Here is a 24,340-nt window from a genome sequence, read left to right on the forward strand (position 1 = left end):
CTTTTCCTCTCCTTCCCCTTAATAAATAACGTTACTTTGAGCTGTGCGTTTGGGTCCGTCCTTCCCCGTAACAAAAAACCATATCAGGAGTTGCAGCAAATAAAAATTAAACCATCAAAAAGATTTAAAACTGTAATGGAAAATATCAGTTTCTTTGATAAAAGTTGAAGTATCCAATCACCCCCTTCAAATCCATTAGCGGCTATCTTTCTGCTAAACATTTATTCTTACAGTAGTTCTACCTAAGCACTCAGAGTTCTTTACATCTTTCAGTGACTTTCGTTAAATACCAGTTGTTTACAAACGCCTGGTAGCTAACGCCACCGTATTTTAGCTTAGCTGTTAGCGACTTTTGCTTAGCAGCTAGCCATGGCTTCTCTCTCTCGCTCTCCTACTTTCTCTTGCTCGGTGTGTGAGATGTTTAGTTACTCCTACGCCTACTTTAGCGGTAATGGTATGTGTAACAAGTGTAGATTATTTATAGACATGGAGGCGAGGCTTTCTGATTTAGAAGTCTGGATTGTTATTCACATCTGCATTAATGACACCGGTTGAATGTTGAATCGGTGTGTACATATGCAAAATCAATATCGGACACTGTAGTTTTCTGTTGACCCCTGCAAAATCTGACCATTGATGACATGTTTAGCCGCGTGTCACCATTTCGCCGCTGGTTTACGAGGTGGTGTCCAGATAATGATGTGGGCTTTGTAGATCATTGGCAGTCTTTCTGGGGAAGACCTGGTCTGATTTGGAGAGACGGCATTCATCCCATTTAAGATGGAGAAGCTCTCATTTCTAGAAAACTGGACAAGTTTATTAGTGGACCTAATCCTTGATAACTCAAAGTCAGGGCCAAGACGCAGAGTTGCAGTCTAACACACTTCTCTGCCCTTCTATTTCAGTAGTTACCCACCCAATACCCTACACAGAGTCGACGTCTAACACACTTCTCTGCTCCTCCATTCCAGGAGGTCCAGTCATATTAATACTCACATTCCTCGAGGCACAGGCCGAGGAGGTGGAGTTGCAGCTATCTTCGATTCTAGTCTACTAATCAGCTCTAAACCTAAACAAAATTATAACTCATTTGAAAGTCTTGTTCTTAGTCTTTCACACCCAAGTTAGAAATCACTGCATCCAGTTTTATTTGTTATAGTGTACCGAGCACCTGTTCCATACTCTGAATTCTTATCTGAATTTGCAGAGTTTTTGTCAAATTTAGTGCTAAAAACTGACAAAGTTCTTATTGTAGGATATTTTAATATTCATGTTGACGATGAGAAGGATAGCCTTAGCACTGCGTTTATCCCTCTATTAGACTCTATTGGGTTCTCTCAAAGTGTTCATAAACCGACTCACCGTTTAAATCAAACCCTCGATCTTGTTCTGGTATATGGTGTTGAAATTGAATATTTAATAGTGTTCCCACCGAATCCCTTTTTATTTGACCACTGTTTGATAACTTTAGAGTTTATACTGCTGAACTACACGCCATTGGGCAGAACCTTCTATACAAGATGTCTATCTGATGCTGTAGCTAAATTTAAGGATGTGATCCCATCAGCTTTTAATTCATTACCAAGTCCCAAAGTAACAAAGGACACCTATGCCAATTTCAGTCCCTCCCAAATCGATAATTTTGTTGATAGTGCAACAGACTCGCTGCGAATGACACTTGACTGTGTTGCCCCTCTAAAAAAGAAGAAAATAAAACCAAGACAGTTAGCTCCATGGTATAACACTGAAACTCGCAAACTAAAGCAAATATCGTGGAAACTTGAGAAGATTTGGAGTTCCACCAAACTGTAAATTTCTCGTTTAATTTGGCTGAATAGTCTTTAAACGTATAGGAAGGCACTCCGTAATGCCAGAGCAGCGTACTACTCGTCATTAATAGAGGAAAATAGGAACAACCCTAGGTTTCTTTTCAGGACTGTAGCCAGGCTGACGGAAGGCCACCGCTCTATTGAGCCAAGTATTCCCATAGATCTTAGTAGTAACGACTTCATGAGATCCTTCAATGATAAAATTATAACTATTAGAAGCAAAATTCACCAAGACCTGCCTTTAACTGGCACTGACTTATCTCTAAACTCAGGAACCTTAGAAACAACTGTAAAATCAGATTTTTGTTTAGACTGCTTTGCTTCACTTGATCTTTATCAATTTAATTCAATTATTTCTTCATCTAAACCTTCAACCTGCCTCTTAGACCCCATCCCGACTAAGCTACTTAAAGAAGTTTTACCCTTAGTCAACACTTCTCTACTAGATATAACCAATCTATCTTTATTAACAGGCTATGTACCACAGTACTTTAAAGTAGCTGTAATTAAACCTCTTCTGAAAAAACCCAACCTTGATCCAGATGTTTTAGCCAACTATAGACCTATATCCAATCTTCTATTTCTCTCTAAGATTCTTGTGAAAGCAGTCGTTAACAGCTGTGTGAATTTCTGCATAGCAACAGCTTATTTGAGGATTTTCAGTCAGGATTTAGAGTTCATCATAGCACTGAGACAGCACTTGTGAAAATTGCTAATGACCTCCAAATTGCATCCGACAAAGGACTTATCTCTGTACTGGTGTTACTAGATCTTAGTGCTGCATTTGATACCATTGACCATAATATCTTATTACAAAGATTGGAACATTTAATTTACATTTAAGGAACTGCTCTAGGCTAGTTTAAGTCTTTATCCAAAGAGATTGTTACTCTGGATGGCATCACCCTGGCCTCCAGCACAACAGTTTGGAATCTTGGAGTTATCTTGGCGTCTGTGCTCAGTGGTAGAGCGGTTGCTTGCCAATCGGAAGGTTGGTGGTTCAATCCCTGGCCCTGTAGTCCCATGTTGAAGTGTCCTTGTCGAAGTTGCCCCCCATGCTGTGCATCGGAGTGTGAATGTGTGCGAGTGTTTATCTGATGAGCAGGTGGCACCTTGTACGGCAGCCTCGGCCACAGTGAATGAATGTGTGTGAATGTATCCTGTATGATGTAAAAGCGCTTTGAGTAGTTGTTAAGACTAGAAAAGCGCTATATAAATACAGCACATTTACAGCTTTGATCCAAACATGTTGTTTAATTCTCACATTAAGTAAATTTCAAGGACAACCTTTTTTTTACCTACTTAATATTGCAAAAATCAGGAATATCCTGTCTAAAAACGATGCAGAAAAACTACTCCTTGCATTTGTTACTTCTAGGCTGGATAACTGCAATTCTTTATTTTCAGGCTGCTCAAAAAAGTCGACAACACACCTCCATGTCTCCATGTCTCCATGTTCTCCATGTCTGTCTCTCTCTCTGTGTCTCTATCTGTCTCTTTCTCTCACTCCCAACCCATCAAGGCAGATGACCGCCCACCGTGAGCCATGGTTCTGCTACAGCTTTCTGCTTCTTAAAAAAAGTTTTTCTTTGCCTCTTTCACCTTTTGCTTGCTCTTGGTGGGAACTGTTGGGTTTCTGTAATAACATTAGAGTACGGTCTAGACCTGCTCTTGTATGAAAAGCGCAGTGAGATAACTGTTGTTGTGATTTGGCGCTATATAAATTAAATTGAATTAAATTAAACAATTTTACCACCTGATGTGGAAATGAGTTCACTTTTATTTTCAGCCCCTTTGATTCAGAGCAGGGCACTATTCTTAACCCAAAATATTTACACATTGAGATCTGAGATAAATAATCACCAATTATGTGTAAATAATGATTAAGTGGGCACGGCAAAATAAAAGAACAGCTTGAACAGTACATCCCTTGCAGCACACTGTTGTACAAGCCTCTGTACAGAAGCGGGGATGTTTAATTCTGGAGTTAAACTATTAAATATTCATAGTAAAACCCATTATACTACACAATGGAATCAGTTTATTGTGAAGAGCGCAATTAATCGCATGCAGGAATAATGTTACGTGTGACTGATTGTTAACAGAAATGTCCTGTTTTCAGTGGATTTTTTTTTTAACATGATGGTAGAAGGGGCAATATGTTGATGCTGCTGTTGAACTGAGGCATATCAGACATTTCAGTTCACAGGAAAGTACTGATATTCATTAATTGGAAAGGTTTTTCATTAATATAACTTTAGCTTTTGGGATGAATGTTCTGTTTGACTTTTCAATGTTCTATGTGTTTTAAATGAAAAACACTAATTGCTGGCAATTCAAATCTATAGTCTCATCCTTGTATGAGAATAAATCAATCGTGTTTCATGTTATAATGCTCCATGACATGTTTTATCTGTACTACAGGGTGGAAATTGAACTTTAGCTATACTTAAAGAAGCAAATTGACAAATCTAATGAAAATTGCAATATGTGGCAGAAAATTGGTTAGAATTGTACCCAAATTGTTTAGCTCTACTGCAAAGTAGTCCCGTTTTCAATTGTTTAATTTAAGTATCGAGAGAGGCATTATATCAGCACAGTGTATTTACATTTGCTTAAGCTCTGTTGAAGGAAGAGATTTCCACTCAATCTTAATTATGAATAGTTTAATGACTAATAATGCACCATGTTTTAATTCTTATATTTTGTGAGGAAAATCTGAATTGGAAAAAATAACCAGTAACATTTCTCTGTCAGGTGGATGCATTGGTGGAAGATACCTAAGTACATTGACTCCTACTGTCATTAGATCCAAATCTTGAGGTACTTGTACTTTACTCAAGTCTTTTCTTTTCATTTCACTTTCTACTTCTACTCCACTACATTTCAGAGAGAATTATTGTACTTTTGACTCCACTACATTCATCTGACAGCTTTAGTTACTAGCTACTTTAAAAGTTTATATTTTTGCACATTAACAAAAGTTTAAAAAAAAAACATTTTATTATAAACTAGAAAATTCTGCAGAAATGTTATCAGTGTGCCTGCTACCGGGTGCACATCCACATACATGCACATTGGAAACGTCAGTTAGGAGTCAGTTGGTCAACATGGCCGCAAGGGAACAGTGTCATGATAGGTTTGTGTGTGTGTGTGTGTGTGTGTCAGAACTTGTTACTATGTTGATTTCCTCAGAGAAGGATCTAGATATCCGTTTTCAACGGATTGTATTGGGAGTTGGTTCCCCTAGCGTGAACACGTTAGCTAGGCGCATCGGAGTGTGAATGTGTGTGAGTGTTTATCTGATGAGCAAGTGGCACCTTGTACGGCAGCCTCGGCCACAGTGTACGAATGTGTGTGAATGGTGAATGTTTCCTGTATGATGTAAAAGCGCTTTGAGTAGTCGTTAAGACTAGAAAAGCGCTATATAAATACAGCACATTTACGTTAAGTCTGATAGTCTCCGTAGTTACATGTCCGCAATCGGCACAAGATTTCCTACATTTTGACCAAAAATGATGTCTGAAGAATTAAAACTGGAGGAGAGAGAGCAATTTGTTTGTTACAGAGAATCGTGCTGCAGCCCCTCCCTCTGCCCTGTCAGTAACAGAACCTGTTGCTATGGTGATTTCCTCAGAGTACGGGCCAGATATTTCCCCCAATGTCTATATCTGCAGTTGGTGAGCCTAGCGCGAAAGGTTTTAGTCCGATAGACTCCATAGTTACATGTCTGCGATCGGCACAAGATTCCCTACATTGTGACCAACTATGATGTTTAAAGAGTTAAAACTGGAGGAGAGAGAGCAATTTGTTTGGGAAACTTCCAGAGATCTGTACCGCAGCCCCCCACTCTGTCCTCCACACTAGTTCTGAACATTCCGCCACATACACACACATTGGAAAATCTGAGACGGTCTGAAAACGGGATGATACATAAACTGGGATTTGGGAGAAACCGTGCTTGATATCTGAACGCCCATTCAGCCCAATAAACGCCAAAGTCTTGTCTTTGGTTTAAACTTTTAATCGTGTTTCTACCCCACTAACACAGAACGTTTAGAGAACGTTAGGGAACGTTAGTTTTTGGTTCTCTAAAGGTTAGTTCGAACCAAACCAAAAGCTAACGTTTAGGGAACGTTCCCTCCTGGTTATAACGTTCTCTAAACGTTAAGAGAACCAACCAACTGTAACGTTCCCCTGCGGTTGCGCCGCACCTTCACACAACGTTCCCGTTTGGTTGTTTTTGGTTGTTCTGAGTTAGAAGTAGCATGGTTTGCTGTCACTTATTTTTTATTTAATTTGTATTCAATTTAGCTTAAAACAGTACTTTTGTGCTTGACTTCGTTTTTTTAACTGTATTAGTGAATACTAAAACAAGAATCTATCAATAGAACGATTTTCACAACTAAGAAAAGTTACTTCTTTATTCAGTTTGCAAACTGAACCGTTACAATCCCACACCAGTGGGGGAGCCTCTGCTCTGAGCAGAGTGATTCCCGTGTAGAAGAAGAAAAAGCTACGGGACAAGCACGCTGCGATCACGGAGAGGTAAGCGAAAAATACTTTGCAGTTTAATGATGTTGTGGTTGTAATGGGAGGGTTTGTGTTTTAACATTAAACTCTTTCTCTCGTATGGATTTTTTATATTCCGGTTCTTGTCAGGTTGTCCAAAAATAAAAGTTTGGCTGAAGTAAACAACTAACGCTAACTTCAGCAGAAGTTTACTATGTCGTCCCCCATCTTGCAATTCTAGTCGTGCAGTGAGCTGCTCCAAATCTTTTCTTTTTTGTAAACTCTTTGTGCACAAACAATGTTCTCAATGCTGAGTTTATGTGTTGAGCCCCGGGTGAGACTTGGAGTAAAGTCTCATGCTGTGTCGAGCCTTCTGAGTGTTTTAAAAATGTTGATTTTGATGCTATATTAGAAGGGCGCCTGGCAGTCCCATTCACAAGGCGAGGCCAGAGTTGTGCTTTAGATGGATTGATTACAACTTTCCCTTTGTTTGCTGCTGTGCACGACGTGTCTGCTTTGTCGCAATGTATGTTTTGTGTCATCGTGTTAACACGCTTGCGTTTATGTTACAAATAAGATTTTTTTTCGGTCCTTTTTTAATTATTTGTTGTGTACAGTACATAAATAAAGCCAGTACAATCAAAGTCCTTTTTAGGCAGGTCGACCTGTGGCCATCTTGCAACGCACTTCAGACAGTTATCAGCAAGCTGAGTAAAAGATGCAGCAAGGGACGTAATATTTGTATGCTACACAGCTGGCTTTGCAACTGGCTTTACTGATTGTCTGAACGTAACAGCATAGGTTCATCTTTTGCAATGGCATGTGCAAGAAACCTACCACAAATGAACTGACCAATATTCATATCTACTTCTTTTTGTTTTTGTAGATGAGTCAACACCACACCGGTCGCCCAGAGCTGGAGCCTGCCACTTTAGCTTGGGACCCAGTTGACGGTACAATGGCTTTGAATTTTTCCAATTAAATACATTTGCATGACAAGGAACTTGAGAGAAACTTTAACTTTGTTGTTTTTAACAGCAGAACATCATCACAAAAATAGGGCAGTAGCTCAGCCATGGAGACCGAAATGAATGGTAAGAAGACTCATTTAAGTTGTTCACATATTAGTAGCTAATGTATAACAACAAAACTAACCGCATTTGTTTTTTCATAGCCATGAGGACACCCATGGCACAGCGGATGGATTCATTTGAGGAGAAGGTGGATGAGCTGCTCATGCTCTTCAGGATCTCTCCGCCACCTCCCTCTGCTCCAAGTCACAGCGTGCCATTTACCCAACAGCAGCCGGGCCAAATATCCACTTAAAAAAATATGTCTGTGTACAGGTAACCTATTGCTACTATACTATATGTAAATAATTTTCTCTGTATGGAAATGCTTTTCTTTTTTCACTCTACTGGATCACAAATGTTCTCTTAACATAGATTCCTACGCCAAAGCTGTGGACCGGTGTCGGCGGCTGATGGACACTTCCAGCATCGAGACAGAAGATGAAGCAAGTGTCCAAAAAAGGCAGCGCCGACGCCCAAGGAGGTTCATGACAGATTCTTCAAGCAATGGTAAGACCTTAATTATAGACTACATTTTTTACATATTTCAAATTGCATATTTTGCAATCAGTACAAATGATATGGTCTCTGTATTACAGATGAATCTGTTGCACGACCAGATAAACTGTCCAGGACAGAGTGTGCGTCTGGAAGCCCTGTCTGTAAGTTAAAATGTATGCGTGCATAAAAGAAACCAGTCATATTTCTTAACATGGAACCACTGACTGTCAACATGGTGCATATCATGTGATTGTTCTGATGTTTGTCTCTTCCTGTCTTTTTTCAGCTCAGCAGATAACACTTCCTCCACCACCTGCATGTAAGTTTTTTTTTTTTTTTAATATATATTTTGTCTAATTGTCTAATGTAACAGAATAGGTTCATGTTTTGTAATGGCATGTGCAGGCAACCTATCAACTTAATCATCTTATATAATCAGAAAAGACTCAAGTTGCTCGTGTGTGTGTGTGTGTGTGTGTGTGTGTAGAGGAGAAACAAAAAAACCTTCCAGAACCTGGCCGTATGCAAGGTTATAACAGGCAGGTGTTTTTTTTATTGTTCACATTAGTATTATGCTTAGCTTGGCTGACAAGAGGTTTTAATTTGACTTATAACTTTGCTTCATTTGGACTTCTACTCTAGCGGCCTGCCGGAAAAATTTCCCTGCGCTGACTGCTGCAGAAGCAGAGGATTTGATTGGGCAAGTTCTGAAGTTTGCCCCACACAGACGGTAAATTGAACTTCTTCTGCGTTAAGTTAATCAAAAGAATTCTTTTGTCAATGTGTTCATACTTAGTATTACATGTCTAACTTTTGTTTATGTTTTTATAGGCCAGCTGAGAAGGACTGAGCCGTGAAACCACGGAGCCCCTTTTTCATTTTTTATTAACACATATATTTTTTAGTGACTTATTTTGCACACACTTTACAAACACATCTTTATGCATCTTGCACTAGCCTCCTCATCTTTTTTGTATTTTTTTCAGTTGTTTGAATATAAAAGTTTTGAAATGCCATCAAGTTTGCCTGTTCATTCATTCCTACTAATATAACTTGTGTATGTGTGTACGTGTATATACAGTACATACACACAAATGGTCTGGGTGTTAGTTTGTTTTAAAGGTTAGGGGAATCTATTCTTAACGTTTTGGGAACGTTCGTTTATGGTTACAGCGAACGTTCCCTGAAGTTTTTTTTTTTTTGGTTGAGGTTTGGTTGTCTGTAGGTTAATTGGAAGGTTTTCTTAACGTTCTGGGAACGTTCGTTTATGGTTACAGCGAACGTTCCCCTAACGTTAAGAGACCGTTCCGTAACGTTCGCTGAGGGTTGAAACGCTAAGGGAACGTTCCCCTAACGTTCTCTAAAGGTTGCAACGTTAAGGGAACGTTCCCCTAACGGTCGCTAAAGGTTGCAATGTTTTCGGAACGTTCGCCTAGCGTTCTCTAAAGGTTGTAACTTTTAGAGAACGTTAGGGGAACGTCCCGAGAACGTTCGCTGTAACCAAAAACGAACGTTCCGGGAACGTTAAGAAAACCTTCCAATTAACCAACAGACAACCAAACTACAACCAAAAAAAACCTTCAGGGAACATTCCGACAACCAAAAACGAACGTTCCCAGAACGTTCTGGGAACCAAATTGTTAGCTGGGTACGTTCAAGTATGGCAGTAGAGCACGGTCCCAAAGAGGGGGCGTTTTGAGCGATGTTGAGCGATTTCCCAAACATTTCCCATTCAAGTCTGTGAGAGATTTTTTTGCCAATTTCGGTAAAACCACGCGGCACATATCTCACAAAAGTCATAGCACACCATTCCCGAATTACCCACATTTCGGTGTAATGTGGTGTGCGTGTTGGCAACACTTCAGGACTAGTAGCGGGATGAAATTTGGTGGAAGATTAAGAATAAGAAATAAGTATGGACAATCATTGTGCCGATTGCACATCGTCACACTGAATTAAACTAACCAACAACATAATGGCCTACAAGTCTATTTGTAATTATTAGACCATTAAACACTAAGTTGGTAGACAGAACTGTTTGGATTGTTTCTAGTTTATAAAATGTGAGGATTTTTCTGCATTGAGTACTTTTACTTGTAATACTTTAAGTACATTTTCCTGAATATACTTACAAGTTTTTAGTTAAGTAACATTTTCAATGCAGGACTTCTACTTGTAACAGAGTAATTTTTACAATGTGGTAGTTGGCCTACTTTTAATTAAGTACAGGATCTGAATACTTCTTCCACCACTGGGTAAATGTAGGGCTATAGAAGTACAGTACATCAGCAGTTTACAGTTCCTGGTTTGAACACATGGACAGTCAACATATATTTCTATTCAAACATATTATTACTGAATAAAGAATTGTTTCCTCACCTTTCCAGAGAGTATAGGGGCTGGGTGTCTCTTTTTGGTAAATCAATAGACCAACTGACAATTGACACAAACGAAATCCTGAGAAAACACAAATTCCTGCAGCAGCAAACATCATAGAAACCAGAAAAGGAAACAAACCCCTGCAGTAGCCAGGAAATGTCCGTACCATTTCTGACTGTGATTGGGTGGCCAGCGTCAAGCCCGCCTCCAAAGTTGCCCACAGTCCAACCCCTTTTTCTTACTCGTCCAGCCACAAACATACAGAGCTTTGAAACCCATCGGCCTTATGTGGAATGCTGTTTTTTTCAACATTCAGGAAATGAATGAACCAGGCCTTAAGAACTGAATAATAATGCCTGTGATCTTGGACTATGAGGTACATGCAACTAGGCCTATATGAATCCGTCAATATAAATGATAAAAATAAATGAATAGGTTATTCTTGTGTTTAAAACAGGGAACTTTTTTCATGGGTCACATCTTTATCTCACAACCTGAGACTACATGCAAATAGCTACAGTAGAAGCCCGTTACATGAGCCATAGGAAATTAGACATGAGCTCAGCAAATACTTGGAAATGGATTTCAGGGTTTCAAGTCAAGTACATGGGCATGTACATGACACTTTGTTTTTTGCAACAACTACCTGCGCCTCACCCTATCTGTGAACAAAAAGGCCTCCGGTCAGAAGTAAGCAAACCAGTAATATGACATTGCATTCATTGGTGGAATGTTACTATGTACATTTACTCAAGTACTCCACTTAAACTACAAAATTGAGTTACTTTTGAAGTACACTGCAGATCAAATACAAGCACAACTATGACATCTAGTGGTGAAAACATAGTATGACTGCAGCATATACTAAAACCAAATCTTCAATCTTGCCCATTGTTGATTCACAAAGTAGCTTAATATTGAATGGAATAAATCATGTATATACTTGATTTTTATTATATAAATATAGTAAACATGTCCATTGTTTGAGATTAAAAAGATTTTCACTACGTTTTTCAGTCTTAACATAGTTATCTACAGATTTTTTAATTTGTCCTGGCAAAAATCTTAATTTTACCCTTGCCCAACATATGTAATTATTTGATCCAATCAGCTGTATCATACCACAGTGAGATGTTGCTACAAACTATTTTATGGGAAACATTTTATGAGTTAACTTTTAATTGTTAGTCAATTGTACTTTAAAAGTCTGAAAGACAGAAAACAGGATATGTTTTGACTTTCCATGTCACTTTTACTAATTCCAACATTTTTCAAGTTAATTACATGGGTACAAAACATGAAATGTTAAATTGGCTAATACACAATGTCTTAAAACGGCAAACCACTTAAATAAATTAAATCAAATATCTGCCCATGACATCAACATCCCATTAACAAGTAAGGTAGTGAAGTTGACAAGCCTTTAGGTATTGTCTGTAATCCAGCAGCACACCAAATCTACATCAACAACCAGGCCAAGGTGTTGCACTGGAGTAACCCACACAATGCTGGTAGGAATTAAAATCCTCTTTTTCGCACTAACCCACCTACTCTTGCTGATTAATGTATGAATCCAAAAATGAGACTGCTCAGTTACAGAACTCTGTTTAAGAGGTCAGCGCAACAGCAGGAACAGGAAGTCTGATGGGAGCTGAACTGCAGCTCATCTTAAAGTGGACGCCCTTCCGCTCAGCTTGCTCCATGTCAAAGAGTCACTTCCAGCCAGTTCAAGTAAACAACCTTCTCTCAGCCTCTGCTGCACTTGATCACAGCTGAGTGTAGGATGTTTACACGAACGAGGTCTGAACAACGAAGGATATAAGCCATCGAAACACAAAGTTACGGTTCAAACAGGGCCTACAGGGCTAAATCACTAACTACTATTATTAGTAATACAACTTAGGGCTGGGCAATATATTGATAATATATCAACATCGATATACGAGGCTAGATATCGTCTAAAATTTTGGATGTTGTGATATGACACGTCTTTTTCTGGTTTTACAGGCTGCATTTCAGTAAAGTGATGTAATTTTTTGAACTTACCAGCCTTACTAGCTTTAGAATTTGACTTTACCCAATTTGTCATTGTATACTCACAATTGGTGATTATTTATCAAAACTCTCATTGTGTCAATATGTTGTGAAAGCACCAATAGTCAACCCTACAATATCGACATCAATGTATTTGGTCAAAAATATTGTAATATTTTATTTTTTTCATATCGCCCAGCACCAATACAACTTTACCACACAATTTTGTTTGCATTTTAAAGTAGCAGGTCAGATGATTGGACATGGCACATATACCTATCTCTTCCATTTCTGTGGAGCTGGACAGTCGGCAGCAGCAAACATCAGACTGAAAGCTCTGCAGATAGACAGCTTCCAGTCGGGGATGTTTACAGCCCCAAACTACCTTGTGCATCTGTAACCTCAGTCACAGATGACAATGTGGCCAGCCAGAGACAAAGTCACAATGTTGAAGTAATGGAAAATCCAGTCAGCAGTTGAACAGTTGAAGGCCCTCCCTCATCTTAAATTATTCTTATCAAGCATGCTAAAAACTGTGCTGGCTTCTACAGTGGGTGTAACTCCGTAAGGGCAGGAAACAGTATAGAAAGAAAATGGCCATCTGACGAAGGTAACACACGGACTCCCACTGTAGATGATGTCTGCAGTGAATCCAGATCCCAGTGTCATATTATCTGCGGTCTTGCTTTTTTCCTTAAGAGAAAAATTGCAGAGGAAGAGAAGTTAGCTTGACCTCATTTCCATGATACTGTGCAAGCCTAACTGTGTAATCATACTGATGCTGAGGACGACTTTCAATGACATCGCACAAAAGCTATTTAATTGCATGGACACTGCCAAGCATCTATGAAGTCTCATGACTTATTAGCAAGTGCTCTATTTTTCTATGACTTATAAATCAATTAAAAAAACTGTATTTGGACGTATTGCACTGTTATGAAAATGTTAACAAGCTTGCTTGTTATGACTTGGAGCATGGGTTAAACAACCTTAGCCATGACACTGCTGTTTGGTACATAGTCATTAGTCAAGGTGTTGCAGTAAAACGGTAACGTTACCGTGATGTCAGTAAAGTTACACAGCTAGGGAACATTCACTGTGCAAGGCCAGCTTTCGTTGCTGTGTCCTATTCTGACTGACTGCAACACTGAAAAAGCTAACTTAAATAGCAATGTAGCATTAAGTAACACGCTCAAATTATCCTAAGTACATTAGTTTCGCTAGCGAACCGCTTAAAGTAACTTTGTCTTGTCTGGCAGCCTTCCAAAGCAAACAATGTAGCTAATGTGGTAGCTGTTAGTACTAGCTCCAATGTTAGCCAACGACCTAGGCTGGCTAGCTCGTTGACATAGCTAGCTAGCTAACAAGCTACTGTTAGCATGTCTGTGACCCTAACCTTCTGCTTTCTGACGTTTCCTTACCGGCGAATAAAACGATTATTCGACATCCACTGCAATGATTTGGTTGAAGTTTGAGTGGATTTGGTGATGTTCTGTCCCCATTAAGTGCAGCCTTTTAAGTTTCCTTCCGTTTTCATTCACTTGTCTTTACTTTGACCTTTGGTTACTCGACACCAACATTGACGTCATTGTCATGGCAACAGAGTCCCGCCTACCATGAGCCTGGACAGATGGGGGATATTTTCATTTGTATTTTACACTTGATATTCAGTTATTCATTTTCTAATAGTTTCGCATACACAGAATAGCCTACTTATAGCTATGATGTGAAATACTTCACAGAGGCAAGAAAATACCAAAATATGGCAACTTTTTGCATCTACCAGACAGGCCCATCAGAAACTTAAAACAACTTAAAGTAATTAGGCCATGTGCTACTTCTACATGCAAAGTACAACCAGTTGACTGTTAGGCCTAACAATGGTGGAAGAACTACTACGGTCCTTTACATAGATAAGTTAAAGTAAATATACAGTAGTAGCATTATTAGCTAGCTCTGTAAAACAGTTTATAGGACTGTGGTTTGTTTCTGTACACTGTTAACGTTAAATCTGGTTAACAATTGATTTTAAAAACGGTGTTTGGAGTGCCAACGGTTATAAAACATCGGTTACTATATGGTGACCGTTTTTGTTGGCTAACTACTGACCAGTCACATAACTTTGTTTTAATTTTTGTTGAAGCTAAATTGACCACAAACCTAACTAACACTAGCTACATAAAACTGACATTAGCGGTTTTTAATCAGCTTTAACAAGGGCTAAAAGTATTCAATGGACATGTTGAAACACATTTGACTTTGAGATCAGTACACTCATCAATACCACAATTATTATTATTTTTTAAAGATTATTTTTTTGGGCATTTTTTAGGCCTTTAATTGACAGGACAGTTGAAGATATGAAAGGGGAGAGAGAGGGGGAGCAACATGCAGCAAAGGGCCACAAGCTGGACTCGAACCCGGGCCGGCTGCGTCGAGGAGCAAACCTCTATATATGGGCAACCGCTCCACCAACCGAGCCATCCGGGCGCCCTACCACAATTAATTTGATTGGTACTTTGTGTTTCATGTTTAAAGCAAGGATAACTTTGGTAAACTGTTGATTGTTATGTGTTTGCTTGTTTGTTAACACTAGTTATCCCTCATTAGAAAGGTGGTTCTTGCTAAGAATATCCAAAACAATAATAGTTTGCAATAATCAAAATACTGCATCCTTACAAAAGAGCATTATTTTTTGATAACTTTCACATAGTGTGTCTGTTTTGTTTTTGGCAGGAGTTGAGAGAGAAGGCAATGCACAGATGTAGGACATCATACCACAATAATAGTTTTGTGTGTATAAACCTGATCAACAAGGGTAAAGAGCCAGGTATGTTATTGTCATATCAGGTTTTTGCATGATGCAAATTAAATACCAGTAATCCGAATCTATTTAGTTCTCCAAACGTGCAGTGAAGGAGAGATACCACATATCCTTCCTGCTGCTGTCAGACTTTATTATCAAAACTGCTCCAAGTAGACCACACACACCCTATGTGACAATTTACATCAATCTACACCTTATTATGAATTATCAATAACTCCCCTGTGCAATACTGTGAAGACGGTGTTATTAAACATTCTGTCTGTATCCTTAATTGTTCTAACTGCTTTATTCTTGTATTTTTACTGATGCGTTCGTCCTTGCACTTTCCCTTTGGTGCAGTATCACTGAAAATATTCCTACTGTGGGACTTATTAAGAATCTTATTTTATTTAAAATGTTTTATGTTAGTATTTTTCAGATCTATCAATTAGAATGATGACCAAGAGTACAAGTGGGACATGCGGAAAGCTTCCACATTCCCAGTCATTACTTTGCCAAATAATCTGTAGTAAATTTACAAAAATCTTATACTTTTTAAATCATTGAGATTACCATGAAACCTTGATGTTAGCCCTTTTAGAGAGAATGTTACGGCATATTTTAAGGGACAGTGTATAACATGCTATTTAAAGCTTTCATTTAGAAAGTGATCTAAATACATATTGACAGAATGGCGCTTAAACAGAGGTTGAGGCTAGATGGGATACAGCTACGGTGACAACAGTTAGATTTAGGCACCAAAACGAGTAGTTCAGTTCAGGAAACAGATTGTGATTTGAATTCAGACAGAAAGTATTTTCCTGAGTGAATGTATAACAAATATGTCATTATATTAGTCTAGATTTAGCAGGATTTGGGCTGTAGCTGTATCCTTTCTAGTGTAAACAACCCACCTGTTGTGGATCTTGAACTTCATCCAACATGAAACTGCAGCTCCCCCTACTGACCAAATGGCCTTACTGTTCAATTATATTAAAAGACTGAATTGGAGCTTCTGAGGAACATTTTGCAGAGAATTTAACTATGTTAACAACATTTGGCTTGCCATATTCTACTTAATGAAACTGGTCTTCTATTCACACCTGCAAAAAAAATACTTGCGTTACATTACTCAACCACTCCTTAAAAACTAAGGGAGAAGAAAAAAAATGAAATAAAAACAAAACTTCCTTGCATTAAAAGATACATCTTTGAATAGTGCACTTAACGCAAATCCTTTTTTTTTGCCACAGCTGCAGCACAGATGAATCGTACTAATCCTAAAGTCTGAAGCAGAGTAGGCCATCTAGGACTTTTAGAACATCTAGACCCCCTCGCTAGGCCTACTGAAATAGCATTGACATTATGGTACCAGTGGACAATATAGTGTGTGAGAATACATTTTTGTTCTCCAACATGTACACACTGCTGTTGTGAAGCAGGGATACACAGCTCACGAGTGTGTAGTCAAAAGAGAGAAATATTGTATATTTCAGTGACTCCTACAGATTAAGAAAAATAATGAACTCTCTTAAATAAATAAATAAATGTAATTCTTGGCTCATTTGCTCAGTGTCTTTGGGTTCAAATGGAACACAACCAATAATCGAGACATAGCCACCAAACGAGAGAAAACATCTTAAGTCGTTGCACACCGTTCCCAGGAAACGTGCCCCAGCTCTTTGCCTGAGGGGGAGTTACAGTGGCAGACTTAAAAACCAAAAAACTCTGGTTTAAGCTTGTAATAGTGTTTTTGTACATTATCCCTTAGTATAGACAAAAGTAGGATAATTATATCAAAATATAGCTACTTCAACAGTTTTTTGTATTTTCAGAATAGCTTTTAACGTATTATAGTGTGCTGTTTTCTATAATAATTTGAACTATGCAAATTGTAATTTACGGGTTAACGTTCCCTAAACGTCACGTGGACGTCGCTGCTAGACGTTTCAGCGACAGGTCGGGGACAGTTGAAACAGCTGTTTCCGTCCCGACATATGACATTACATCCTGTTTTGCTGCTCATATAAACAAGCATTCAATATGAAGGTCTGGGATTGTGGAGAACACTAAATGGTCTACTGAATATAGCATTCAGTCAAACCTTTGAATGAAAAACACTCATTAATAATCGAAAAAAACACCGCTAGTAAAGTTAACTTTTGACAACCAAAACGTGTTGGCTGTAAAAATAGAAATAACAGGAAGATGTTTGGCAGATAGTAGGGAGTTAACATGCACTATGTTGTCACCTGAGGAAGACTGTCTTTCATCATCGCACTCGGAGAAAACTGGAATGTTTATCCGTCCCGCGTTTCTATGGCCCCGGCTCTCCCCTACTCAGCAGTATGCAGGTAAAGAGCTCCTGCGAGTGTCATATGTCATAATACTGACTTATTGCTACGTCAGCATCTTAATTGTAGCCTAACCAGTTGAGGTTTGTTGGCTTGTGTAATCCGTATTAGTGCATTGTATGTCATATTTACTTTATTTGTATTGCATAAGGAATTTATTGGTTAAAATGTAGCAGACAAAATACCTATACAGTTCCTCAAGCTAAAAAATTATTTTAACTGTTACACACTTTGACTTCTTCATCTTGTCTTATTTAATAGGCCAAACAATTGTCAATCATAAAAGGAAGTGTTACTTTTTTTTATTTTTCCTTGTTACTTATTTTCTCATGATCATTATGTGATATAAAACATCTCAACAATATTAATTTGTTTGGTTAAAGGTAGGCTACACACATCATGCATATGCTGCTCAGCTTTAGCTTCCAAAGACCACTATTTGGTTCAATCAGTGCTTGAGTGAAATGTTCAGTCCAAAGCGTGTAAGTGGTCAAAAACCGACTGACAAATATAGATTAAAATACATCAAATGACATGAAAGAAAATATGTAGACTAATAGAAAGGCAACACAAAGTGGTTACAAACTTTGTATCCAGTATCTTTGCATCAGTCTGGCCTTCTGTTATCTTTGTAACAAAGATTTAAAGATGTCCTTATCACTGTTTAGAAAGCCCTTTTATATTGTAGGGAACTCACAAACGAGCAAGGCAAATGTTTACTACAATTCAACTCTTGCAGGGCCGGGCATGTTTGCTGTCAAACTGGCTGCACCCCCCCTAACTGCTCGCTCACCTCTCATTGAAAATTAATTAAAAGACGCAACATTCGCTTCCTGTGTGAAAAGTCCTTAATCATTGTGAATACACTCCACTGCAAGATTGCACCAGTGCTTTTTTTGTTGAAGCGATGTCCTTGATCCCAAAAAGCTGATAATTCTTCCTAGCGGCAAAAGTCAGTCGACTGAATAACCTTTTGTTGTTGACATTTCTGATGCAACCATCTGGAAAGCATAATGGTACCGTGTAGCTTTGAGAATTTATTTCTGCTTATGGCTGTCTCCTTCTTGTTGTGGAGATTAGAATGTCACCCGTGTGTTAAATAATGATAGGTATGTTAGTCGTTGGCCTGATTGATGACTTCACTTAATGACTTGACTACTCTTGGATTTTACACGAAAAAAATTGCAAGTTTTGGATTAAATTTGGATTGTGCAACAGAGCATGACTGCTTGGTTGTTGTGGATGAATGCATGTAAAAATGTACAAAGAATATGTTTACGAAATTTACTCTCTATTTGCAACATGACATCATGACTCCGCATAGACATACATACAACTTTCTTAAGCGAAGTGGCGCGTTATCTGTACGCATTTTTGAGCTATCCCCCCTGTATACTGCGGACATAAACATACACGCCACTTGCCGTGTTATCGCCACTTGCCGTGTTATCGCCACTTGCCGTGTTATCGCCACTTGCCTTGTTATTGCCCCTTGCCGCGTTATCGCCACTTGCCACGTTATCACAAGAGGAAAGCCGCGTTTGAGTATAGGACACGTGACACGGATGTTGAGTTTAGGAAAAGAAGAACGAGGTTGGCTTTTGTAAAAGAAGAAACTGACGGTTGAGTCGTGTTTTCCCTCCGATTTTCGCCCTTTCATACTACTCGCCATGGCGTAAATTCACATGCAATCACAAGGTAATGGAAGTTAATGGAAGCCAAACGGAGTTGATAAACACACTTCAAGTATGCATGTTGATAACACGCTAATAATGGCATATGTATTGGCGTGTCAAACGCCATTTCATGAGATCAGTCTTCTAGCTGGGACGCTGGGTCCATTTTGTAATATTAACTGTAGGCTAATAAATCCAAAACATGCTAACTTGAAAGACCATAAATTCTGACAACAATGCTAATGCCAGCATTTTCTCCCTTTGTAATTTCCGTTCCATAATGTAATTTCTGTTTGTGTTTTGGCCTGTGTTGTTATTACTACCCAGTTCGACAACCAGGCCGGTTAGCCTGATGAACAGTGAGGAAAATAAGTATTTGAACACCCTGCTATTTTGCAAGTTCTCCCACTTAGAAATCATGGAGGGGTCTGAAATTGTCATCGTAGGTGCATGTCCACTGGGAGAGACATAATCTAAAAAAGTAAATCCGGAAATCACAATGTATGATTTTGTAACTATATATTTGTATGATACAGCTGCAAATAAGTATTTGAACAGGTCAAACGTTTCCTGTAATTTTTCACCAGGTTTGCACACACTGCGAAAGGGATTTTGGTCCACTTCTCCACACAGATCTTCTCTAGATCAGTCAGGTTTTTGGGCTGTTGCTGAGAAACACGGAGTTGGAGCTCCCTCCAAAGATTCTCTACTAGGTTTAGGTCTGGAGACTGGCTAGGCCACGCCAGAACCTTGATATACTTCTTACAGAGCCACTCCTTGGTTCTCCTGGCTGTGTGCTTCGGGTCGTTGTCATGTTGGAAGACCCAGCCTCCACCCATCTTCAATGGTGTGACTGAGGGAAGGAGGTTGTTCCCCATAATCTCGCAATACATGGCCCTGAGCAGAAAAACACCCCCAAAGCATGATGCTACCACCCCCATGCTTCACAGTAGGGATGGTGTTCTTGGTGTTCTCCAAACACATTTAGTGAAATTATGACCAACTTTCTGCCATGACTCCTCTGGATATCTAAATGGTCATTGGTAAACTTAAGACGGGCCTTGACATGTGGTGGTTTAAGCAGGGAAACCTTCCCTGCCATGCAGGATTCCAAACCGTCTTAGTGTAGTACCAACAGTAACCTTGTAGACGGTGGTCCCAGTTCTTTTCAGGTCATTGGTATACACCATAAATGACAGGGTAACAAACCTCGGGTAAATATTGGAGATGTACTTGAAAGATGGAGACAGTTTAGAGCCCAAAAGGACGGAGAGATGGCTAATTTCTTCCTTAACAGCTAAGCATTAGCTTCAGGCTAATTTATCACGGCTACTAGGGACGGGCATTTTATGTAATTTCAACATAATTAGGCTTACTCACATTTACTCATATGTAGCTATAGAACCTGAGTTGTTTACTTTCTTGGAAAAACAATTGAGATACTGCCTGTAAAGTAATCCCAACTGGTCCTCTCTCTAACTCTACATTGGTAAGAGAGGACAGTGAGTTAGCAATGTGTTTAGCGATTGTTGCCGTAATTCTAAGTCAATGAAGTTTGTATTTTAGTCGGGTGGAAAAGGACAGCGAGGTTGTTTCTGTTTTTAGTGGTTCCTACTGTTATTCTAAGCCAAAAAAGTGTGTCTGTCAGTTGGGTACAGAGGTTGGTGTGAGCACAGGCTTTCATGACTGTCAACATAGCCAACATCTAACGTTAGCTACTCCGCTGTTCTGTGCAGTAATGTCTGGCTATGTGATACTAGCATCTAGCAACATTGTTGTGGCTGCTGCGGTCTTAGCATGGAAACAAACGTGAATTTGAGTCTGGGGAGGAAGGGGCGGAGGAGACAAATCTCTCCAGTATTTTGAATTTGTACTGCAGTGACCATTTTAAACACTAGCTGTCAGTAGTACATATTGCACCTTTAACCCTCCTGTTGTCCTTGGGTCAGGTTTGAACCATTTACAGAAACTTTCTTTATCAGAACTATGACAAAATACAAACGAAAAAAGTGACAAATGTTGAAAAAACTTCACAAAATGCAGGAAAGAAAATCCACAAAAACATACTTTTTTAAAACACTGAAAAAGGGAACAAAAAATGACAAAACACCCAACAACACACACAATTAAAAAAAACATAAAAAAGTGACAAAATTTGAAAATAAATCAACAAAAACCTTTTTTTTAAACAATGAAAAAAAGACAAAAAAAATGGAAAAAGTGAAAGAAAAACTTCAAAATCATTGGAAAAGCAGCCAAGATATTGCTATAAACCGGACAAAAACATAATTACAAAAACATAAAATATGTGACAAAAAAAGGAATAAAACTGACAACAAGGTTGGGGAAAGTGTAACAAAATGTTGAAATTTTACCCAGAAAACCCCACAAGGGTTAAAGCTAATTCCGTTTAACCATGTATCCAGCTAATTTAAATAGCTTGTGTTACTGTAACTTATTTTAATATTTTCTGTGGCGTTTTCTTTTGTAGGGTATTTCACCAAAACAAGTTCCTTCCCAAGACCATTTACATATCCCCCTTTCATTTGTGGCCGGAGATAAGCACCACAACAATTGGCATTGGGTTTTGAAGACATACAAATAACCCCTGACCGTTTTTTCTCCCATTTTGGAATGTATGTGTGGAGGGCCAGACCATCCTCCACAATGCTGTGGAGATAGTTCTAGCAATGCGAAACCACATCCAAGTGGAGAGTATGACTCTCTTCATGACCTTTGAATGTGGCGATGTGCTTCACAATGGTGGGCCTAAACTTTAAGCTGTAAGCTTTTCAGTATACTCTACATGGAGCATGCAGGGGTTTAACACCTAGCTAATGCTGAGGGCTAAGGGGAAATTTAACCCAGGCACTTATGTGGCCCATGTTGCAAACTGCTTTGTTCTGTATCCTCCACATGAGGTCAGGCTGGATCCATCTACTCACCATTTCCTCTTTAGTAAGTGGAGCCATTTTAACTGTGAACTCTTGTAATGGATTACAGTTTTTTTCACTATTTAATATTCAGTGCACATGAATGTGTTGCTAGATTAGTCTGAGTGACAAATTATTAATTTTTGTGGTCTGAAATGTAAAGCAAGATCAGCATATGTAAATTTATGAATTTCTCTCTGAATGTATGATAATAACAATATTCATTAGGTTTCAGAAAAGTGGTGTAGCGCTCATTACTGTATGTAACACTGCTGAAGATTTCTTAATAATTCATAAAACATATCTCAGTTATTTCTTACAAAAAGACAGGGTGCAAAAAATCCATCTATAACCTAACCAGGAAAATTGATTCCCTTGTCATTCTGTGTGGTCTGAAATTGCCCAGAGCTATTATGAGAGAGACTGATTTTTTCTGTGCAGTGGAGTGGAACATTCTCTTCTTTTTGAGAGGTGTGAAAAGATTAATAAGCAACAGCAACGCTAAAGAGGTATGTTGTTGCATGCCAGATATCCTAAACATGCAAAACTCCATGGAGTCATTAATTATCATTATTAGTCATTGCGCGGATTCTTCTTCCTTATTCTATCCCCTAAAAACTTATTTTAGATGATTTAGTATATATACTGTATATATAAGGTAAGCTTTTATTGATCACCTAAAGAAAAATGCATGTGTTACAGCAGCACAAAATAGAGGAAGATAAATAGAAAAGTGAACATTAAATAAAAATGATATGTTACTAGTAAAAGAGAAGAAGCAATAAAAGCAAAGAAATTAACTATACAAGAGCAATTACAGGCAATGTTATCTAGTAAAGTAAACGCAAAATATCTAGAGAACATTTGAAAAAGACTAGTTGAAAAAGAGTATTTATGTGACAATAAATCTGTGAATAAATGTTGATTGTACTTACAAAGTGCTGACAATGAACAACAAAACAGTCAACATGACATAAAATAAACATGAAGTACCAAAACGTTTTGTTTTTTTGTATGAAATTCATACTTTGTACGACATGACAATCAGTGGTGTTGAATTATTTTGAGAAGACATAATCCTAAACCATACATCACCCAGGACTTTTATGTGATTAGAAAATATGATTTTTAAACCAGTATGTGGGGTGATTTCAGCAACAAATGTTCCTATGTGGTTTTAGAAGTCAGTGTTTTTTCTGAAGTGATAAATCCAACAATCAATACAGTAATTTCAGAGTTCCTGTGAAATGTGTGTCTGGGTGGTTTTACTGGGGAGGCTGGAAATGCCTGAGGCTATTAGGGCTTAAAAAATGTATGTTTGGGGGCATGTTTGCTTGATTGACAGGCTTGAACACTTATTTGTGGTGGTTGCTGCTTGCTCATTTTACCTCAAATTCAACTTTCAAAAACACTTATCTCTTATTTGCCTTTCAGGGCTTCCGTATGTCTTCTACAGATCCTATGAAGTGTCCTTCTTGTTACTCGAAAAATAAATTACAACACCAGTTTTGACTTAGCTACTCCAATTCCTCCATTGTTTTTCTCAGTTTTGTAGTGAAAGTCCAAATTCTTTATTGTTTTAAAAATTAATAAACCATTCAACCATCCTCTATAACCTATTCTATGCTTATTCCAGCATGCACTGGGCAATACAGGTGGGTAACTAGTGCTGTCAAACGATTAAAATATTTAATATTTAATCGCAATTAATCGCACATTTTTATCGAGTCTAAATGTCACTTGATTTATTTTTGTCCGATTTCTTTCTTATTTAATGCTACTCCACTAGGCTGGTGAGGCGAGGCTGAGTCTGTGTTTTTCAGAAAACGATAGCTAGAGACTGTTGTTGGAATCCTCTCCAGTGAAATACAGTCACACTTTACACCGTTTAACTGTCAGCAGCATTTTAAAGCATGTTATGCTCATTTTCAGGTTCATAATTATATTTTGTAGTTGTACCAGAACAGGTTTACATGGTTTCATTTTCAAAAAACGACAATTTTTTGTTGTACTGCACATTGCTGCAGATGCTGTGTGTTTAGGTCTCTGTTTTAGCTACAGAGTAAGACATCTCACTTCTATGATATCTTTGTTGGGAGTCCCAAATGCTCAGTAGCTAGGTAAGATCACATCAGCTAGATAACTGTTTCTCCAACTTTGTCAATGTCAATGTCAATTTTATTTCTACAGCACATTTAAAAACAACAACAGTTGACCAAAGTGCTGAACAGGGTCGATGTCAAATA

The 24,340-nt window shown here is 38.4% G+C and overlaps 1 protein-coding gene and 1 long non-coding RNA gene across 3 annotated transcripts in view; both read right to left on the reverse strand.

Moving 5' to 3' along the window:
* Window positions 1–10,425, reverse strand: part of LOC117956386 (4-galactosyl-N-acetylglucosaminide 3-alpha-L-fucosyltransferase 9-like) — a 27,585-nt gene extending 17,160 nt beyond the window's left edge. For both annotated transcript variants that reach the window (XR_004659241.1, XM_034891431.1), the window contains exon 1: window positions 10,292–10,425. The gene's annotated coding sequence lies outside the window, so the exon portion shown is untranslated. The remainder of the gene's footprint in view (window positions 1–10,291) is intronic.
* Window positions 10,426–11,514: 1,089 nt separating this feature from the next.
* LOC117956406 lies at window positions 11,515–13,901 on the reverse strand. The gene is made up of 2 exons (XR_004659252.1): window positions 13,747–13,901; window positions 11,515–13,018 (listed from the first exon to the last, which is right to left on the reverse strand). It is a non-coding gene; the product is annotated as an uncharacterized LOC117956406 (long non-coding RNA).
* Between the last annotated feature and the right edge of the window lie 10,439 nt (window positions 13,902–24,340).

This window comes from Etheostoma cragini, chromosome 14 (genome assembly GCF_013103735.1).
Source record: "Etheostoma cragini isolate CJK2018 chromosome 14, CSU_Ecrag_1.0, whole genome shotgun sequence".
NCBI lineage: Eukaryota > Metazoa > Chordata > Actinopteri > Perciformes > Percidae > Etheostoma > Etheostoma cragini.